Source organism: Mirounga leonina, unplaced genomic scaffold (assembly GCF_011800145.1).
Source record: "Mirounga leonina isolate KUSES-001 unplaced genomic scaffold, KU_Mleo_1.0 Mir_376, whole genome shotgun sequence".
Taxonomy (NCBI): Eukaryota; Metazoa; Chordata; class Mammalia; order Carnivora; family Phocidae; genus Mirounga; species Mirounga leonina.
Window position 1 is genome coordinate 948,729 of NW_023270718.1, and position 8,229 is coordinate 956,957.

General features: G+C 41.3%; 1 pseudogene; it reads left to right on the plus strand.

Moving 5' to 3' along the window:
• The first annotated feature begins 6,613 nt into the window (after positions 1-6,613).
• On the plus strand, positions 6,614-8,165 carry LOC117998094 (annotated as a pseudogene).
• The last annotated feature ends 64 nt before the right edge of the window (positions 8,166-8,229 follow it).

Genomic DNA, 8,229 nt, shown 5'->3' on the forward strand with positions numbered 1-8,229 from the left:
AAATAAAGTTTTATTGGAACACTGCTACACTGCCTTGTTTACATTTTGTCTATGGCTGCTGCAGGGGCAGGGTTGAATAGTTGCGACAGAGACCCTGTCTAAAATTCTTACTTTCTGGCCCTTTATGAAGTTTGCCAACTCTTGCTATATATTAAGTACTGAGAAAAATGCCTGGCAGATAGTGTAATCTATTGGTCCAAATTCAGTGTATCACTTAGACATCAGTCATTTACCTCAAGAGCTAGACTTTAACAAGCAATCACTTTCTTCAGTAGTGGGAAAGTAAGAGGCCCCTGTAGGGCTCACAGGCAAAGGGAATCCCTGGCTGGTGAAAAGTCAAGTTTGCCTTGCTTGGTCAGGCAATGAACCTAGCCTAGCACAACCGGAGGGATGTGGTGAGTAGACTGTGGAGTCAGATGAGGAGACACTGGTAGGTGAAAATGTCAGCATGGGGACATGGGAGTTTGTCACTAATCCTGTACCTCACAGGTTCTGCATTCAAGCCATGCCAGTCCCCTCTGCACCATCCTCAAGACATGTTGGTTTCCTCATATCACAGGAAAGTTTCTCTACAAGGTACACTGGTCTCTCTGGACTTTTCTCACCCAGGTATTGCTCATGTTATTTATTTATCTTTTTACTGGAGCCAATAGTTCCTCAGGGATATTATTGATTCCCCTTGCAGACACTGTCATTGCTACCAGTAACATTATAATTGCTGCACTGGTGAGAAATGAGATAATGGTGTCCGTAACCTATAACTTGGGGTCAGGTGCTTTCTCATACTCTCAGGCACATATGCTGGTGGTGACAGGCTCACCATCCAGATATCAGAGATCTGCTTGGTGAGTTATTATTTTTTTCTCCTTTTAGAAAATGTCAGAAACAATGACTTTCAGTGTTAGAGCTTTATCTTGGAATCCTATTATGCTTCTTACTTGGGAAGGATGGAGTGCTATATTAAATCTGAAGATTATAGAGAAATGTGTAGATCCTCAGGATGGCACTAATGTGTCTCATGTTTGTACTGTATTTAGAATTATCCTCTTTACCCTCCTTTCCTTTTTGTTCTCGTCTTCCTGAGACTTCCTGTCCACCCTTTCTTACTATTAGACTTGCCAGAAGGATCCTTCTTTCCCTTCCCACCTTTTAAATGCTTTCTTTAAAATTGGGGACCATAGAACCTCCATTGTAGGAATAATACAAGGAATAAATATAGTAACATACATGTCTGGCTTTAAGCATGGACATAGAGACCGTGGGTTCATTTTTTCTTGTTTTCTCAGTGGTCAAGACTGGCTTCAGAACAACATTCATAGAGAGCCATTCCTTTGGGTGGTGTGAGGAAAAGGCATAAACCATATTCTTCTCAGGTTCTTCTTAGACCTCAGGAAAGGAATGTTAATTGTTGACTCATTCTCTCTCTCTCTCTTCTTCTTTTTTTTTTTTTTTTTTTGACTCTAAGCCTCTCAAGGAGAGAGATATTCCTGAATTTATTTCCCAGAATCAATAATGGACATAAAGCCACTCATTGACCACATCATCAGTGCTGAGCCAGAGTCATAAATGGGCCATGATATTAGATGGGAAATCCTGAGTTTGGGCTCTAATTCAAGATAATTCCTTCCCACATGCTCAGATCTGACCCTACCCTGTCCTTGGTGTGACAGAGGAAATGAACACAAGAAAATGTGCCATACAAGGGCAGGGCCCAGCAAAGAGACCAGCAAAGAGCCCATTGAATATAGGGCTATTTTCAACATTAGTTGTGGTACCTGCAGGAACCATGTGAAGGTTGCCACCTTGCTTCTCCCCACCTGGCTAAAGGCCAATGCCTAAAGAAGGGAAAATCTTCCTTACCTCAGGGCTGCCTTTTCTGCCTATCTGACTTCCTGCTATTTCCTCTTTAATGACCGACTCACTTCTCCTTTCTTGCCCTTATATATACTGCTCTTTTTTGACAAAGGAAGTCTGGATCCTACATATTTGGATGTCCATGTTCTTATTCCATATTAATTCTCATTATCTCATACCTAGTCTTCTTTCTCCACACTAGACTTGTTTCTTTTTTTTTATTTTTTTATTTTTTTTATTCTTATGTTAATCCCCATACATTACATCATTAGTTTTAGATGAAGTGTTCCATGATTCATTGTTTGTGCATAACACCCAGTGCTCCATGCAGAATGTGCCCTCCTCAATACCCACCACCAGGCTAACCCATCCTCCCACCCCCGTCCCCTCTAGAACCCCGTTTGTTTTTCAGAGTCCACCGTCTCTCATGGTTCGTCTACCCCTCCGATTTCCCCCGCTTCACTCTTCCCCTCCCGCTACCCTCTTCTTCTTCTTCTTTTTTTTTTCTTAACATATATTGCATTATTTGTTTCAGAGGTACAGATCTGAGATTCAACAGTCTTGCACAATTCACAGCGCTTACCAGAGCACATACCCTCCCCAGTGTCTATCACCCAGTCACCCCATCCCTCCCACCCCACTCCCCACTCCAGCAACCCTCAGTTTGTTTCCTGAGATTAAGAATTCCTCATATCAGTGAGGTCATAGGATACATCTAGACTTGTTTCTAATAACTTTGTTCATTCATCATAACACATTGGAATTTGGGGGCTTAGCACAGAGTCTGCTTTGGTGTTCATGACTCTGCACTCCTCAAAGCCAGATTGAAGTGGCGGACCCCTTCAACATGGCTGGTGTACCCATACCCCAGCATCTGTGAGTGTTGGCTGCTAAAGCCTCACAGCTGCACCCCTCTCAGAATTACCCTGAGATGCAGTGCAACCTCCCCTACAGTGTTACCTGAATGGCCAGTGTCCAATGATGACTGAAACGGAGTCTGGAAGCCCAGCCTGTTGTCTCAGTGAGATGCTAACTATCCTGCAGGGTGTGTACCAGGGCCCCCTGTGGGACTGGGCCAAGACCACATCCTTGCCTAGCATCTTTCCCTTGCTCTCCCTGCCTCCCTCATTCCCTCTCTCCTGAGAGTTCTCTCTCACTAGAACACTGTGGAAGCTTCCCCATCTCAGGCTCTGCTCCAGGGAACTGGACCCAAAACACCAACAGTTTTATTTAATAATGGACATGAGGCTCAGCAGAAAAGACATAAGACCTCAAATCTGAGCTGCCAATATCTGATACTCCTGTCATCAAAGACACCTCTGAATTAGAGTGTGGGGTCCCTTCAGTACCATGCGCTTGGGGCTGGACACAGGAAGTGGGGGCTTTCCCAGTGTGCCATTATCCCTGAACCCTTAGGAATTCATTTATTACCACTGAGAATGATACCAGGTTTGCCTGCCTGCCTCCTCTCTCACCCTCCCTCCCTTCCCTATTGGTTTCTTCTCATTTCTTTTCCTTTCTTTTCTTTTTTCTTTTCTTCTCTTTTCTCTTCTCTCCTCTTCTCTTTCCTTTTCCCTTTCCTCCCTCCCTCTTTCTCTCTCTTTCTTTCTCCCTTCCTCTTTCTTTCTTTTTACTATAACTGTAGCGAGAATGGATTTTTATTTTTTATTTTATTTTTAAAGATTTTGTTTACTTATTTGACAGAGAAAGAGAGAGAGAGCACAAGTAGGCAGAGTGGCAGGCAGAGGGAGAGGGAGAAGCAGATGCCCCACTGAACAGAGAACCTGATGCGGGGCTCAATCCCAGGACCCTGGGATCATGACCTGAGCCAAAGGCAGCTGCTTAACCAACTGAGCCACCCAGGCGCCCTGAGAATGAATTTTTAAGGTGATGTTGCTAATGTGTGATTCTCCTCTCCCTTCAAATACTTCAGTTCCCTCCTCAGAATCAGAAAGGGTACATACTGTACACACTCACAAAGAAAGGAGAGGTGACCTGACTCCTGAGATTCTGGGATGAGAATTTGTAGACAAGATACTTGTTTACTTCCTTCTCTTCTGAGAAGACTTTGTGGTTAGATGTAACATAGGAGTTGAGAGTAGGAGATTTGGAGATACCATGCTTGGATTCCAAGGCTCCTATATTACTATGGGGTGATTTTATTAAATTTTTCTGATTTGAAAATGGGCAATGATAGTAACATCTCTATTTTTTTTAAAGAGAAGGTAGTAAGTTAAAATATGTACTAAGAACAGTGCTTTTCTCCCTTGATTCTATATATGTGACACAAATGGAAGAGCCCGTGATACTTCCCCCAGCCCTTGACTCTCAGAGTTTATGCTTAGAATGAAAAAATCATTTGTTTTCCAAGCCAGGACTATTTAGCATAAAAAGGGGCTTTAATCAAACTCTGCAGGGTACATTTTTGCCTTTCTCATTCAATATTTCCATGTCTCTTGTTCAGTGAGAATGCTGTCTCCCAAAATCAACACATTTATTCCTTTGCTCAGTGCAGTAAAAATTTATTTCTTATTTATTTTTTTAGTGCAGTAAAACATTTTTTAAAAGATTTTATTTATTTGAGAGATAGAGAAAGTGGGAGGAGGAGCAGAGGGAGGGGGATAAGCAGACACTGCACTGAGCACGGAGCCCGATATGGGGCTTGATCTCACAATCCTGAGATTAGGACATGAGCCAAAATCAAGAGTCGGATGCTTGACTGACTGAGCCGCCCAGGCACCCCTAGTGCAGTAAAACATTTAAAATCGTTTCTGAATTGCTTCATCCATACTATTACAGATAACAAAACTGCTAAAGGGAGTTCGGGATTTATTTGCAGTTAGTTTGCATTTCTCTACCTTCTACCTTGCCCAGGACTGAGGGAATGTATTCAAGTATTATATTCAGAGTTTTTGTTTGTTTGTTGTTATTCTTTCTTCATTGTGGTTATGGCAGTCATTGAAAGACAACTGGATTCATTTGTTTCAGTTTTAGCTTTTTTATCCCTTCCCATCCTTGGTGATTTTATAAAATTTTATTTTTGGAAAATGTAGAACATTAACATGGTCCAAAAACTCAAAAGTATATACAATTTTTATTTTCAGAGAAATGTCCTTCCCTCCCTTAACTCTTTTAAAAGTCTGTGAGTGTGTTTTTTCCATCCCTGACTGGTTATCTCTTTCTTGTGGAAAGGTCACAACAAAGCTCTGGTTGGTGCCCTTGAGTGTAAGGAGAGGAGAGGCAAAGAGCTGGAGGTCAGAAAGCCCCAGGTTCCACAGAACCCCTAAGGATCACCCTGTTTGCTCACACTCTGTTATCAAACCCCAAGTTGGGCTGCCCAGTGATTTGAAAGGCCAATACTCAAGAAACAGTTTTTATTGTGAAGGAATTTGAGATTTATTCAGGAGGTCAGCCACCTGGGGAGAAGGTGGGCTGTTGTCCAAAAGCCAACTCCAAGGTTTCTGCCTGGCCCAAGGGTTTTTAAAGGAGTTTAGGGCAGGGCGCCTGGGTGGCTCAGTTGGTTAAGCGACTGCCTTCGGCTCAGGTCATGATCCTGGAGTCCCGGGATCGAGTCCCGCATCGGGCTCCCTGCTCAGCGGGGAGTCTGCTTCTCCCTCTAACCCTACCCGCTCTTGCGCTCTCTCTCTCACTCTCTCTCTCTCTCAAAAAAATAAATAAATAAAAATCTTTAAAAAAAAATAAAGGAGTTTAGGGCAGTTAATCATAAAGGGAGTGCAGTAGTCTGTAACATTTTTTTTTTAAAGATTTTATTTTTAAGTAATCTCTACACCCAGCGTGGGGCTCGAACTCACAACCCTGAGATCAGGAGTCACAGGCTCCACTCACTAACTGAGCCAGCCAGGCACCCCTGTAACATTTCTTCATTATGTGCAGACTCGATGGTGCCAGGTACAAATACATCTCAGTGCTCAGGGGTTGTATGAGGGGGTCTGGTTCCTGTTTTGTGATGTGTAGGGGTACTCTTCTTTTTTCTTTTTTTAAAAGATTTTATTTATTTATTTGTCAGAGAGAGAGGAGAGAAAGAACACGGCAGGCAGAGGGAGAAGCAGACTCCCTGCTGAGCAGGGAGCCCGATGTGGGACTCGATCCCAGGACCCCGGGATCATGACCTGAGCCGAAGGCAGACACTTAACAACTGAGCCACCCAGGCGCCCCAGTTTTTTCCCTTTTGTCTTGACAATATTTACCAATGTTAGACTGATTTATATATCTTTTATATTTTTGTCAATTATAGAATTATTTTTATTTCTATTTCATTAATTTATTATATTATCTTCAATGATATCTTCCTATTACTGTCTTCAGTAAAATTTAGCAAAATGCATAGGTTAATTTTAAAATGTTTTTCTCAGTTTTATTCCATAAGATCTGTTAAATCAGGCAGGCTGATGATGTTATTCACATCCTCTATATTTTATCTATTTTTGTGAACTGAGTGGCATTCTCAAATAGAAATCTGTTAAACTCCATCTTCTGTCCTTATATTTCCTAATGCTTTTTATGCATAAAGAGGCAACTGTCAATTCAAAATCCTACAGGGTTGATCCATTAACATGAATAGATAAAGCTGGTTTAATGAAGGCTATTATGAATTACAGGGTGCCTGCCTCAGGCAATGGAGTTGACATTATCTAGCTCCAACAACCATTTAACATGGGAGAACACTGGCCAGGACCATAGCATTTTCTAATTTTTAAAGAGAAACAAAAGCTCCAGATTGTTTAAAAGTTGGCATATAATCTAAAATTTTATTTATTTATTTATTTATTTATATTTAAATTCAACAGCCAACGCGGAGTACATCATTAGTTTTTATTGTAGTGTTCAATGATTCATTAGTTGCATATAACACCCAGTGCTCATCACATCATGTGCCCTTCTTGATGCCCATCACCCAGTTACTCCATTCCCCCACCCACCTCCCTTTAAAATATTTAAACTACAGAGTGGGAAAGGGAAGTGAAATATTGGGGCTATTTTCTGCTATTCTGTAGCCTATGTTTAGAAAAATGTCGTCACTCATAAATATGCATCCACATATCCTAAATAAAATGCTAGCAAATCATATATACTTGGAAGGGAACCAGCTTACTTTTTCAGAGTAGTTTGAATCAATATTCGTATATCCAATAATATGAAGTAGGATTTTGCAAATATGAGTAAAGGTGAAATTTGTTAATATTGAATTTGCCACACTAAGGAAAGTAATACACATATTCTTTCTCTCTAGATTATCTGGCTTTGAAACTCCTTTTGGACATTGACATTATGGCTTCTTATGAGTTGGTAATGGGGATTCTCCTCCTCTTCCAGACTGTAGTTGGGCTTCTAGGGAATTTCTTATTCCTATGTTTTTATATATTGACTTTGTTCACTAAACATACTCAGAGACCTACAGATCTAATTCTCAACCAATTGGCCTCAGCCAACCTTCTAGTCCTTCTCTCTAGGGGAATCACTCAGACACTGGCAGCTTTTTGTTTGGACTATTTCCTGGGAGAAGCTGTGTGCAAGATTACCTTTTATACTCATAGGGTGGCCCGAGGCGTTTCTCTATGCACCACCTGCCTTTTGAGTGGCTTCCAGGCTATCACTATTAATCCTAATAATTCCAGGTGGACAGTACTCAAACTGAAGGCTCCTAGATTTGTTCAACCCTCCTGTTGCCCCTGTTGGATTCTTCATCTCCTGATAAATATCGTTGTGCCAGTGAAAGTGACTCATCCAGGGAATACTATAAACATTACAAAAATGAATTTTGGACTAGGTACTACAGAAGGGTCTCATTCATCCATAAGCTCTATGCATTCCTCTTTACCTTCCTTGATATTTTGTGTTTGGGGCCAATGGGTTGGGCCAGTGGCTCCACAGTGCTCTTCCTGCAAAGACATAAGCAGAGAGTCCAAAACCTTCACCACACCAGTCTCTCTTCCAGAGCCTCCCCAGAGACCACTGCCACTCACACTGTCCTGCTTCTGGTGAGCTCATTTGTTTCTTTTTATTTTCTATCCTCCATCTTATCACTCTATATGACTGGCTTTGTCACCCAAAGCCTGCAACTCATGAACATCAGTGCATTCCAGTGCAGCTTTTAGCCCCTACCTCTTCATCAGCCCTGACATTCAAATCTTAAGAATCTACTTTGTTAGTTGTAAGACAAAAATCTCCAAATAGTCTCTTTACAAACAGCTACCATTCATTCAACAAATTTTTAAGTACAAAATATTCGACAACTGTGGGTCTAACTGTAGACTCATTTAAAATTTATCCTGGTTGTTTTTCTTCCTTTCTTTCTTTTCTTTCTTTCTTTCTTTCTTTCTTTCTTTCTTTCTTTCTTTCTTTCTTTCTTTCTTT